At 33.4% G+C, this 13133-nt stretch overlaps 1 non-coding gene and 1 pseudogene across 1 annotated transcript; one reads left to right on the forward strand and one right to left on the reverse strand.

The window, feature by feature from the left end:
* LOC119808918 overlaps positions 1 to 13133 on the reverse strand; it is a 125838-nt pseudogene that overhangs the window by 76334 nt on the left and 36371 nt on the right.
* On the forward strand, positions 10484 to 10647 carry LOC119810957. The gene has a single exon (XR_005284892.1). It is a non-coding gene; the product is annotated as a U1 spliceosomal RNA (small nuclear RNA).

Here is a 13133-nt window from a genome sequence, read left to right on the forward strand (position 1 = left end):
ATAATTTTATCTCTCAAATTTCAATGTAGAATTTCTACATATAATTTTGCGTCTTGTATTCTTCATTCATAACCTGCACATATTCCTTTCTTTTCTTTTTTAATTTATTTTTAAAAAGAAACAAAATATCATTTTTGCATGATACATACCAATCCAAGTTCCCACTCCCTCCCCTACTCCCATTTAATTCTCAGAGAGGGTGAGGCACATTGCTTTGGAGAAGGTCCAAGGCCCTCTCTACCATATTTAGGTTGAGCAAGGTATCCTATCAAAGAGAATAAGTTCCCCAAAAGATTGTGATTTTGAGTTTCTCGACTCCTTCATTTAGCCTTGGATTCTGTTCAATATTTAAAACTTTTATTCAGTTCCCAGATTCTGAGTTATTTTGGCGTTCCACTCTGCTTTATGTTTTGGGTTATTTTTTATTTCTCATCATTTAAGTTCATTAAGCCCATTCCCTTTAAGTTTGTTGAGCTATTAGTTGATGTCTTCTTTGAAACCTTTTAGTCCTTTGGTGATCATTGTGATCCTTTTCAATGTTGTGTCCTGGAGTAAAGTAGCTAATTCTCATTACAGAACATTTATACAGTGGATTTGTGGTGAAAGCATAATGTTTTACACTTTTGTATTTTTATATGCTGGTATCTGAGCATGTGGACTTCTTTCATAGACTGAAAGCCATTTGTGGATCCATATTGCTAGGCTGGAGAACAGGATGAGTGCTGTAACAAGAATCAGGTTGGGCTGAGCACAGAATATGTAGTTTTGGCTGGTTTTGAAGCCAGAACTAGTGTAAGTAGTTGGGATGGAAGACAGAAGACACAGTGTTGGTCAGAGTAAAAGCAAGTTAACTAAGAGTAAGTCAAGGCCATGCCAGCTGTACAGAGGACCTGTGGCTGGGAGTGACCTAATGCCTGTGGGTCCCCAAAGTTGGTAGAAGCCTCATCCTCAGCCACAGGGTAGGCAGATCAAGGTAGAGATGAGCCAGAAATAACTTTTTCTCCTATTCAGTTCCCTAAGATTAATGCTGGGTTCTATATTATGAGTAGTCTTCCACAAAATCCTCCTGAGATTATACATCATATTACATTAATTGTCAGTTGTCACATTTGACCTGCTTTTCATTTTAATACCTAAGGAAAAAGTTTGAAAATGACTCTCCCACTACCCTCTGCTTTAATAGCATAAATATGTGTCCTTTTTTTCCAAAGGTAAATGTCATTCCATCTCTAATTTAGTCAAAAACCATTGAATTTAATCACCATATATATATATATATATACATATATACATATATATACACACATACATACTGAGAGACATATAATCACATATATGTACCTATATAAATGGAGTGCATATTATGAAATACATATCTATATGAACATATATATGTAGCATTAATCCTTAATGCTACAACAATATTTGGAGAAAAGGAGCTTTAATTTAAAAAAACAATATGTAGCAAAATGGTATGGAAGTTTACCATGGTCTGCTTATAATTGTACATCACAGGAAATTACTCTGTAAGCACATTTCTGTAGTAACACATTAGAAAACCTATTTAGTTATTTATAGACAGTGTTTAACAGAATCATGCTGAGAGAGCATGAGCCATTGCTATTATTTGTTTTTATTCTTGCTACTCATGCTTTCTTATAATTGCCTATTATGTCTGTTTAAGATTGTTTGTAGTAATTGAACATCAAGACAGACTTAACTGAATCTTTTATAGATTCTAAAGCTTTAAATATGTATTCTAACCAATAGGTTGAGACATCATTGAATTAATGAAACAATCACTTTTGAAAGTAAGTGGTGATAATATTTACTAAAAAAAACAAGTATGCCCATTGTTTTTGAGAGTCTTAATTATCTGCATTACAGTTCCTTAGCATTTGGGTAGGAGAGTTTTGTTTTCAGTGACTGAAAAAATACCAATCATTACTTCTGTGCTATTGTCAATGGTAATGTTAATAGCTATTAATAGATTATCAATAACTATTCATAGATAGTATCGGTAATTATACCACTTGTCTGTCTTTATCGTTCTGTTCTTCATTCATATCACTTTCACCAATGTGCATATGGGAAGAACTCAAGGAAAGAAAGACTTCATTTTGCTCCTAGTTTCAGAGTTGTCGGTCTGTCTTTGAGTTGAGCATTGTAGGCCAGAGGTGGTCACTTTGTCAAGGACAAGAAGAAGAAAGGGAAAGAGTGGATAAAAGAGTCAGGTAAAAGGTTCTAAGTCCAAATTCCTGCTAAAATCCATGATAGCACAGTGCTTCCAGCTGGTGACCAGATATTCAAAACAAAGTACAGAATAATTCTTACAAATGGGCCAGATGAACATACCATATAATTTTTAAACATAAATGTTGCTAACCCTGCTATTATGTTTATTTCATTTTGGAAATGTTTAATTTATTAAAGTCTTTTACAATAAAATATGATACCATTAACAATAAATAATGAGAAGCAATCCTTATTACAGTGTAAGGAAAACAGCGTAGAGACATAATTATGACGGCAGTCATATTTATTTGTATCCTATTATTTTTTGAAAGCATTACAATACATTCATATATAAAAACAAAATCTACTAGAAAAGAAAGGGTGTTTTGAGTATTTCATATGAAGACAACTACTATATATTCTACCTGTATTTATTGAAGCTTCTTCCAATTCTCCATGGGATGACAGAGACTTAAACATTCTCTTCATTTCATAAATGCACACTAGTACCATTGTACAAATGACATTACAATGGTGATTAATGTCAATTTGTAAATTTTATTTGCATATTTTTATGGTTCTAAGCTCTACTATTCTATAATGTTTAAATTTTTAAAATGTTAATATAATTTATAAAAATAATTTTAATATACATAAAAGAAAAGTCATCTATTGTTTTAAAATATAGGTTTAAAAATGATATATCAGAGATACAATACAGAAACAGAATGATCTGGTCAACAAGACAAAAAACGTACTTCTTTAAATGAGATCACAGCCACTTTAATCATGTTTCTTGAGGTTGCAAGGCTAGGTGTCTTACTGTGTAATGTTCATTTGCCCCAATGACTGAAATCGGTTTTGAGAATCCACACAGTTGCAGGGTTGTGGTATCCATTGCCTTTATTCTCACCTTTTGGGAGGCAGAGGAAGGGATCTTTGTGAGTTCAGGGCCATTTTGGTCTATAAGAGCTAGTTCCCGGACAGGCTCTAAAGCTACAGAGAAACATTGCCTAAAGTTGACCTCTTATTTTTACATGTGTATTTTGAGTACTCACCCACATACAGCAACATGCAGACAGAAATAATTTAAGATGCAATGGACATTGAAATATGAACTAATATTTGTTGTAACACAATACAACACAAGTTTAGCAAAATGAATATTCTGTTAGTGTTAGATTTTCTAAAATATTTTAGCCAGAGAATACAATATATAAAGGAAAAATGACACACACCCAAAGTAACTGCAAAGAATCACAAACACACACACACACACACACACACACGAAGAGAGATCCAAACCCAAAGACATACACATACACAAAGAAAAATGTCTGTCTTACTAGCAAGAAAAGTAAATGACTACTAATATTTATTTCTCAACAAGACACAGAGCAGTAATCCAAGAATAACAATATAAATATGAAAATTAAATCCAAATACATTACTTAGAAAATTATATTTAAGAGGTCTCAGAACATCTCTAAAACTATGAAAACACTTCCAGAAACAAAATATAATATTCAAAGCCTACATAAGGAATAAGAAGGTAAAAATATTTAAGACTAAAAGGGAAAAGGGGAATTATACTCCCTGAAATAGGAAATTAAAAGTTCTATTAAAACACCTTATAATATTTTATGCAAGTGAATTTAATATCTCATCGAGAGAGATAATTTCCTGGGGAAAAGTGTAAAATATAGAAATGTATCTCAGGAGAAATCTAATGCCTCAATATATTAAAGCACTATAAGAATTTGGAGCACTAATGAGAGCACTTTTCTCCAGGCTCCAGTCCAAAGGGATTCACTCAGATATATACATGGGTGAGTTTCAGCTTTCTTGGAGAAAGATGTTTCTCATACACAAATTGTACAAAACTTGTTTCCAGAATTCCTCACAGGACAAAAGTTCATCTACCACCTCTCATGTTACAATAAAAATTTAAACTATATTTGTCATAGTTTCCAGTATTGGAAAAGAGAACAGTTTCCTCCAAGTAAAGGTCAGTTGATGGCCAATATATCAGGACAGAGTTTCCCTTTCTGTCAAACACTTTACTTCCTCTCTCTCTCTCTCTCTCTCTCTCTCTCTCTCTCTCTCTCTCTCTCTCTCTCTCTCTCTCTCTCTGTCCTTCTTTCTTAAAAAGTTTGCTAAACTATTTGCAACCCATTAGAAGAAATATTTTCTAAGTGTAAAGATCTCCAGCTGGCATATACAGAGACCACTGTGGAATTTAGAAGTTAAGATGAAAATTCATAAAGAAATAAAACAAGTTCTGTTTGCTGGACAATGAAGCAGTCATTTAAGTGGGAAGGGAGATGGCAGATAACATCATAAAGAAGGCAATATTGTAAAGGCCAGCTGATATTAAAGATCATTTGAAAAACCTACTGCTGTAGAATCTTCCTAAATATATACATATGTGAAAACAATACAAAATGTGTCTCCACATAATGTTGGAAAAATGTGACAACTAAACATTTTATTCAACCAAGTACCACGTCTAGTTCTAGGAATAGGTTATTTCTAATGGGATTATTGGCCAAAGTGTTAATTGGATATCCCCTACAAACCCTGATTGTTATTGCTAAAGCTCTTAACTGTTTTCTGCACAATGACATCCTTACTGCTAAAGACAAAAATTGATATTGCATTTGAAACTGATCTTTGTCATAATTAGAAGTTTCATTCTTGCTGACTAGCATCCATGAAACTGTAAGTTACTGTGCACACTACTGCAAGAGAAAGATAACCCCAAATATTACAAAGCTACAAGTGCTATGCCCTACAAGTGACAGACAAGCAAGACACACTGGTATAATAGTGACACAATTGTTATGAGAGTCACCAACCATTTTTTTCTTGGAGTTATGACACACTGCATGGGATTGGACTGATGGATGACACTGTCAAGTTGGTCAAGAACTGGAGAAAAGATTATTCATGAGCCTAGTGTCAAAGCTACTACTATTATTCTGATAATGGAGAAAAGCAATTGCAGGGTTCCTAACTATATATTGTTATAGTCATAGATTAGTGCCTCTTTCAACCTATACTAGGGAAACTTCTTTTTGCAGGAAATGGGATTTAACACAGTTATCCACAAGCAAGCACTATGCAGAGATTGGGAAACTTTGGAGTACTCAGTCATAAATGGCATGCTTTCATCAACTCTCTGCTCTTCATGTCCATGGACCTATGTGAAAAAGAGAATTAAAGAACAAAAGATCTGGAAGTGATGTTTGGCTTCAAGGAAACAATACCTTCCAGGAACAATAGGACTTAGGTACATATGAACTTGCACAGACTTCAGCAGAAGTACAAGCACTGATTCAAGCCAGACGGACCCGCAGCACTGAGATGAGAAGTGAACACTTGTTCATACTGATAACCAAGAAGCTGTCTGTAGTGGAGACCCTCTGGAGAAGAGAAAACCAGTTGTGTTCAATATGGTGTCCCTGAATAAATCCACTAGTCTCCAGGGAAAGTTCTGGGCTATAGAGCCAACATAGAACAAACTTGATGGGTTTTGTGTATTGTGTGTGCATGATTTTTGTTAATTATTTAATTTTTCTTGGGAATTTTTGCCTTGTCTTTATATCCTTTTTGCCATGTTCCTTTTTGATTTTGAAAGAAAGAAAACACACATAGATGATTTGTCAGGTGATCAGGACCTAGAAGAATTTGGGGAAGAGAATAGAATAAAATATATTGTATAAAAAATTGAAAAGTTTGACTATTCTTCTACATGAATTATTGTGGGGGAAAAGGTGGAGAGATTATGAGTGACAGAGGTTCAGGGAGTTCCTTGTAAGTTTGTTTGCTAGGACTATGAGAACTACATACATGAAGTCTCACAAACATGACTACCTAAATATAATATGAACAAGGACAAGAAAATAGGCATGCTAAAGTAGACTGGGAAAGACTAAGAGGCACAAACTCTAGACAAAGAATAACAGACAGCTAAGGAATTATGGGAGCGTACTAAATAATAATTCCCAGGTAATGGAATACCCATTGGTTATACAACACCAAAGTTTTAGTCATAAAATATGCATACACATATATAGACTGAGCCAGTTGCACTTACATATATTTAAGTATTTATTTCTACTTATGAATATAGACAGCACACACATAAGTAGCAACAATTAATGAATGTTCAGCTGTTATCACATTTTACCTTAAAATAACATAAAAATATCAAAACATTCATAACACATATATCTCTGATTCATTTTTGCTTCATCAAGATTATTTTCATTTTTCTTTGTCTTCCTGTCCCATGCATGTTTGTTTAACATTTTATTTCAGATTTTATTTGCTCCCTCATGTAAAGACTAGAAATAGATTTGCATGTTCAGCTAACACCTTAGATGTTAGATATTGTCTTTTCCTAATATTGTGTTTGCATATTTATCCTTTTTGAACATCGTGTTTTAAACAGTGCCAACTTTAACATAGCCTATTCATTTCAGCTTTATGTTTGGCCTCAAACATGAGTTCAAATGCAGACACTCAATGACAATTTGAACAATCATCCAAAGTCTCCATAGCTATGCTGATATAAGCGTTTAATAAATTATGTTTTGTGACAAGTAGCTGTATAATTTCAATGAACTGTATTTTGTTTTATTTTGCTTATGTTGCTAGTAATTCTGTTTGAATTGCTTTCTTATTGTCTAGATAAGTTTTTCACTGTCAAATTGACTTTCAAATTATGTAATTGCAGTAGATATGGCTTCAGTCTCTTCAAGATTGGAGGGAGAGTCTTAGTTTGCATACTTTTGCTCCTGTATTTTCTATTGTGACAGAAAATGAGTAATTAGAAAAAATACCATAATTTCTAGAATTTCTTGGACATAATTTAAATAGTTAAACAATAAATTATTACAAATGCTTAAAAAATGAAAATGCTGCAGCATTTTAATTGTGACCATCTCAAATGTTGTGTGAGTATATTTTCATATACTGGAGACAAAAAAAAGAATTTCAGTTAAATACAGAAACATTAAGTAACAGGATTTGTTGTCAATAACTCATCATTTCTAGCCTTCTTTCTCTTGAGTTTTATATTTTAGCTCATTTTTCAACAGAAAGACACGAAACTATACACTGAAAGCTTTAATGTTTGACATTTACATGTTTTCTCTGTTGCAGGAGGAAGCTTCTCTAACAGTCGTTGAGAAAGACACTGGTAAGTACAGAAGAATTTCATTAGGAGTCATTTGATTGATATGCTCCTTTAGCAGAGCAGCAGTATTTAGTTTTCACCTAGGTCACTGCCTAATTAATCTTAAGTTCTTTACCAGCAGACTGTCTAATGGAGGAGCCCCCCTAAAATATAATAATCAGTCAAACAATTAAAGGTCATCCAACTAAATAAAAGTTTAAGCATGTTAGTAAAAAAAAAGATTATATTTCTGTATATAATAGACAATATACACGTTCAGCAGGGAATGCTATCAATTCCTTGAAACAGAGCTGAGGTCATTTTAGTCATGTTGATAGTTTTAAAGGCTCATACACATATTACACTAGTTGTATCTTTGAACTCTAATTTAAAATTATTCATAAAGGAGAAAATGTCTGAAAATGTAAATAGGTAAGAAGGAGATAAAACATATTAGTACCAGTTCCTAATGTTAATGGATTCACGTGATTTTATCAAAATGATTTTCAATTTAACATGCCCAGAAGGAGTGTGTGTGTGAGTGAACTATAAGTAGTCAACACATGATAAGGAATAGGTTAATTGTATCATGCATATCAGTAGGAATGCTCTGCTGGGTTTCTAAAAGACAAGTTTATATTCCTTTTGCTTTAATGATTCTAAAGCAGTAGGTATTTATTCTCTATACAAAGAAGTTGCTGAGTAAAGGAAGGGATTGAGAGTTGTTGCTGTTTATAACAAAAGTTTCTCTCACTTGTGCGCTCAAAAAAAACACGTTCTTCAAGCAAGTTGGTCTTCTTGTTGCTGGGATTTTTATCTCTGTCATATTTGTTCAGTTTTCTGTATTGTCAAATAATGAGCACCATACCTTTTCACCAGGGTTTATAGTTTGTTCTATTTTTGCTGCCTAGATGTAGCTAACTCTCACTTCTAAAGTTCATGCTTTGGAGAGAAGTATCTGTTAAAAATATTACTGCTTGTATGATATATATATATATATATATGTATATATATCAATGTATTGTGTCATCTTAGTTTAAAAGATTGTTATAATACCAGCTTTCAATTCAATTCCCAGGCACTTACATATAGAACCTTCAAAATTTCTTCATTTTATAGCCATTTTCCTTTTCACTGAAAAGTTAGGTTTCTTATGAAATAATTTACAATTATGACTCGTTTAAGTCAAATATTTCTTGCATTTTTGTTATGACATTATCTGTTCAAAGCAAAAACTGCAAAAAGATTTGACATCTTTGGAATGCTGTTTGTATTAGCTGCTGGATTTTAAAAAAAAGTGATGGTGATTTGCTCAAATTGCTGAAAGCTGCTCTCAAAAGACCCTCACTTTACACAATATGTATGTGGCTTGCCCAATGAAAAATCAATGTAAACACACCAGCTCTGACAGGCTGTTATCAACATTTTACAGAGCCTACAATCACCCTGACGGATAACCTCTTGGAACTCAGAGGCAAATATACCCCTTATATTTGACGGTCATTCTCTCTCAATGGAGACAAAGACATGCATCGTATCCTCAGAAAACATGTGGTCTCCAAGGAATTATTTGAAAAATTGCACTTCCTCTTGGAAATGACTCTCATCGGAATGAGACAATGCCTACGACTCAGTTGTTTGGGGGGAAAACATGATAGAATTACATATCTTTTTCCAGAGCTTATCTGGAGATAGGCTGTCTTTTTTTATACCAACTGTGAAAAAGGCTTTGCTTCTCTAAAACATGAAAAAAATCAAAGGTTATTATGCAGAAGCAGTATTTCAAATTGTTCTTATATAAAATCTTTAAATAGTCTAGGCACTTTAGTCATTTTATGTCATTTATTCTTAACTACATATAAGCAACCAAGACATCATTAACCCCATTTCAACACTGAAAAATATCTAAGTATTACAGAGGCCTAAGAATTCGATGAAAGTTACCTAAGCAATAATTGGCTAAAAATAAGTTTTAAATTATGATGGGAATGTAATTCTTGGAAAATCTGTTCTACCACCCTAATTTATTGTAGTTCTAACATTCATATTTTAGAGCAATTAATTATACCTATGAATTGTTTATAAATGGATACAGGGAGGAGAGCCATAAATCTTTTTTAAATGTTACATCTTTCAGTTTATACAAACATTATTTTATGACTAGTTATGAATAATATTTTATGTCAAAAATGGTGTTTAAGAAAAATATTAACACTTTTTAAATGGCAGTGAACTATTTATGAAAAATTTAAAACAAGTATTTCTCTAGTAATTCCATTGTTATTGTTTTAACAGTTAACATAGAAACAGCAGATTATCAAGGGTTGCAGGGGGGGGGATGAGATAATTCCACTTCCCATATCAGTTAAATAAACTATATATACATACATATACCCACACACAACTAGTGAAAAAGTGGTCATGACATTGAAGGAGAGTGGAGAGAGATTTTGAGAGTATTTAGAATGAGTAAAGTAAACAGACAAATGCAATTAAACTATAATCTTGGAAAGAAAATATTTGGAATATTAAAAGCATTCAAAAATAGAACATACACCAACACTTTTATGTTACCCATTAATAACATATCAATAAGGACTGCTATCACATGTAAAGCACTCATTTCTATAGGCTTTCCTTCAAAGATTAAATGGGGTAATAAATTCTCCTGAATAGAATAGATATGCAAAACTATAGAGGTACAGTGTCTTAACATTTCTTCTGGGTTAATGTTAGCAACATGTATCTTACACATCTCAGGAGCAAAAAAAGTTCCTCTATACCTTAGCTGAAAAACAGAATATTCTCTGTGAGCTTTCTTTGGATGGCTGCCAATTTTGAGTGGCCCACTATAGAAAATTGAGCACACAATATTTAACAATATAAAAAACCTTCCTTAGTCCTTACAGGAAACAGGATATTTGGTTTGGACAATATGTATCAGAGACTGTGGTGTAACAAGTTAGGACCATTCACGGAAGACATTGAGAAATGTCTTGTTTTTATTCAGAGTCTTTGCAAATAGATTCTTTGGTTCCTTTCTGTGCTTTAAGAAGATGTTTATCTATAGTTATCTGGCAGAGGAGATACCATGATCATGAAGCTAGTTTTTTCAGGGTTTGGTTTATCCATTGTACTCCAGATATATTGACCCTTGTGATTTTCCCAAATGTTGGACTTGACTGCATAATTTATGGCAGTGGGGGGGGGGGGACTGTGTTTGAGCTTTAAAAAGATGATTATCAGCCAGGAAGTGGTGGCTCATGTAATTCCAACAATTGACGGCAGACATATAGACGGATAGTTTCTATGAGTTCATGGTCTACAGAGCTAGTTCCATCACAGCCAATTCTATGCAGAGATAATTTGTCTCAAAGCACCAAAATAAAGAAGGAAAGAAAGACAGAAAGAAGGAAGGAAAGGAAAGGAAAGGAAAGGAAAGGAAAGAAAAGGAAAGGAAAGGAAAGGAAGGAAAGGAAAGGAAAGGAAAGGAAAGGAAAGGAAAGGAAAGGAAAGGAGGGGAAAGGAAAGGAAAAAATGATGTTTATCATGAGCTGGTTACTACAAGACCCACAAAATCATATTGACAGAAACTTCATCATATGAGTCACAATCAACCCAAAAGATAAGATAATAGAATTAACTTACACAATCCTGTTTCCTTTCTCCTGTGTTATTTATCTTTTCTCTACTCACACTATAATTCCTTTTCCTCAAACTTTAAAAGAATTCTTTTATGCCAATTTAAGAAGAGAAATGTATAATTGTTTGGAAGCATTAAAGAAATATACTGGAACTAAGTTTAAATTGATTGCTTATAAATTTAAAATATACTAGCTTCTATATATAAATACAAATAAAAGCAATAAACTTTAAACGAGATGGATCAGGATCAAGCTCCTGAGGTTGTTTCTCAGGACCCGTCTTGGAAAGTGTTAACTTAAAGTTAACTGCCAGTTCCTTTCCAATAGCCATATGCATTCTGTGGCAAGTAAACAGCACCTCACGTCATGTCCCCTTACCAAACAATAATAAGTAGATAAATATGAATAAATTAAAATTATTATATGTCATATAAGTCTCACACTATGACACTATGTGCAATAGAAGAATCATTATACTTGTATAATGATTTTAAAATATTTAGAGAAATTTTGCTTATGGCAAATGATAAAGGACGTAGCTAAATGTACAGAAGCAGTTAGTGGATATTCTAAGTCAAAGGAATCTGAGGAAGAGGCATGAAGGTAACGCTGTGTGGGTGGGAACAAATTGTGCACTTAAAAATTAGTCTCATATTTACTTTTTATTTTCATGTGTGTATGAGTGTGTTTTGTTTTTATATATGTATAGGCACAAAATGTATGCTTGATGCTCACTGAGTTCAGATTGGGTATTGAATTTTCTGGAAATGCAGTTATGGATGATTGGGAGCTGCTGTGTCAGTGATGGAAACCAAACTCAGTTCCTCTGCAAGAGCAGCAAACACTTTTTACTACTAAACCATCCCCGCAGTACCATAAAATGTATATTTTCGTGTTACAAGCAACTACCTGTAATTGAATATTACTCACAGAGATACAACCATGGACTAAATAAAATGATTTATAGTGTACATTTAGAACCTTGCCTCATGCTGGTTTCCTAAGAACTTGTAGAGAGTAGGAGCCTCTACATGAGTCCACTAGCCCAGTACTGTCCTTCTTCTAGCACTGCTAGAGGTGGTGTGGTTAAAGTCAGAATTATTTTTTTTACCTTCCTTGCTATCCTCTCAGGTTCCATGAAGAGTGACTTCTGGACTCAGCTGACAGCTTATTAGTATTTATACTCAGTATACTTCTGTGAGTGGTCATCTGCTTAGTCAAAACAACAGACCACTGAGTAGTTTACTTTGTGAGACTGGTTGAAAGAATAATTGTGTTTTTTATTTGAGGTAACTTTCAGTCACAGTGCCTGCCTAACCAAGTGTTTGAGTTAGAAAGATATAAGATGAAGTTGTACATTTGGTATTCATCCTCAAACATGCTATTTACAACCAATTTAGCACCAATGAAACATTGTTTTGCAGAAATTAGAAATTCCAAAACTTTTTTTTCCCTGACATTGCTGACTCACTCTATAGAAATTTGCAAAGAAAAAGACAATGGGAAAGACATGCAGCAACAGAGTAGGCGTCTTAGAGCACAAGATGAAGAAATGGTGGATTGATTCTCTCATAAACAAGAAGAAATTAAAGAGAGGTATTCTCAAGCACGCGGATGGAAACAGAGGGATCGAGAAAGATGGTAATTTGTTTGATTTGATGTACTGCATAAGACGAACCCTGACTGGGGTGACTATTAGGTAGTGATGCATTAAAAGTTAGAAAATCAAGTGTTCTAAATAATTTTGCTTTCGAAGGAAACAGAGTCAAGCAACAGCCAATCAAAAACACTTGTACAGATGGTGAATATAAAGGTGTTAAGATATTTAAACACAGGAAAAGTGAGAGAATTCTTACATGCTAAAGCAAATGAACATTCAGAAGAGAAAACATATAAACTGTATATACACAAAACAAAACAAAATATAATTCCCACAGGATTTATCTTACTGTATGAGGTGGCCTTTTATCATCCTACTGGAAGATTCTGTTTGAAGGCAACATATCTGCTGGTTGACTTTGCATTGCTTTGAAATTTCTTCTCACTGTTTTAATTTTTAAAGAGATGAAATA

This window comes from Arvicola amphibius, chromosome 3 (assembly GCF_903992535.2).
Source record: "Arvicola amphibius chromosome 3, mArvAmp1.2, whole genome shotgun sequence".
NCBI lineage: Eukaryota > Metazoa > Chordata > Mammalia > Rodentia > Cricetidae > Arvicola > Arvicola amphibius.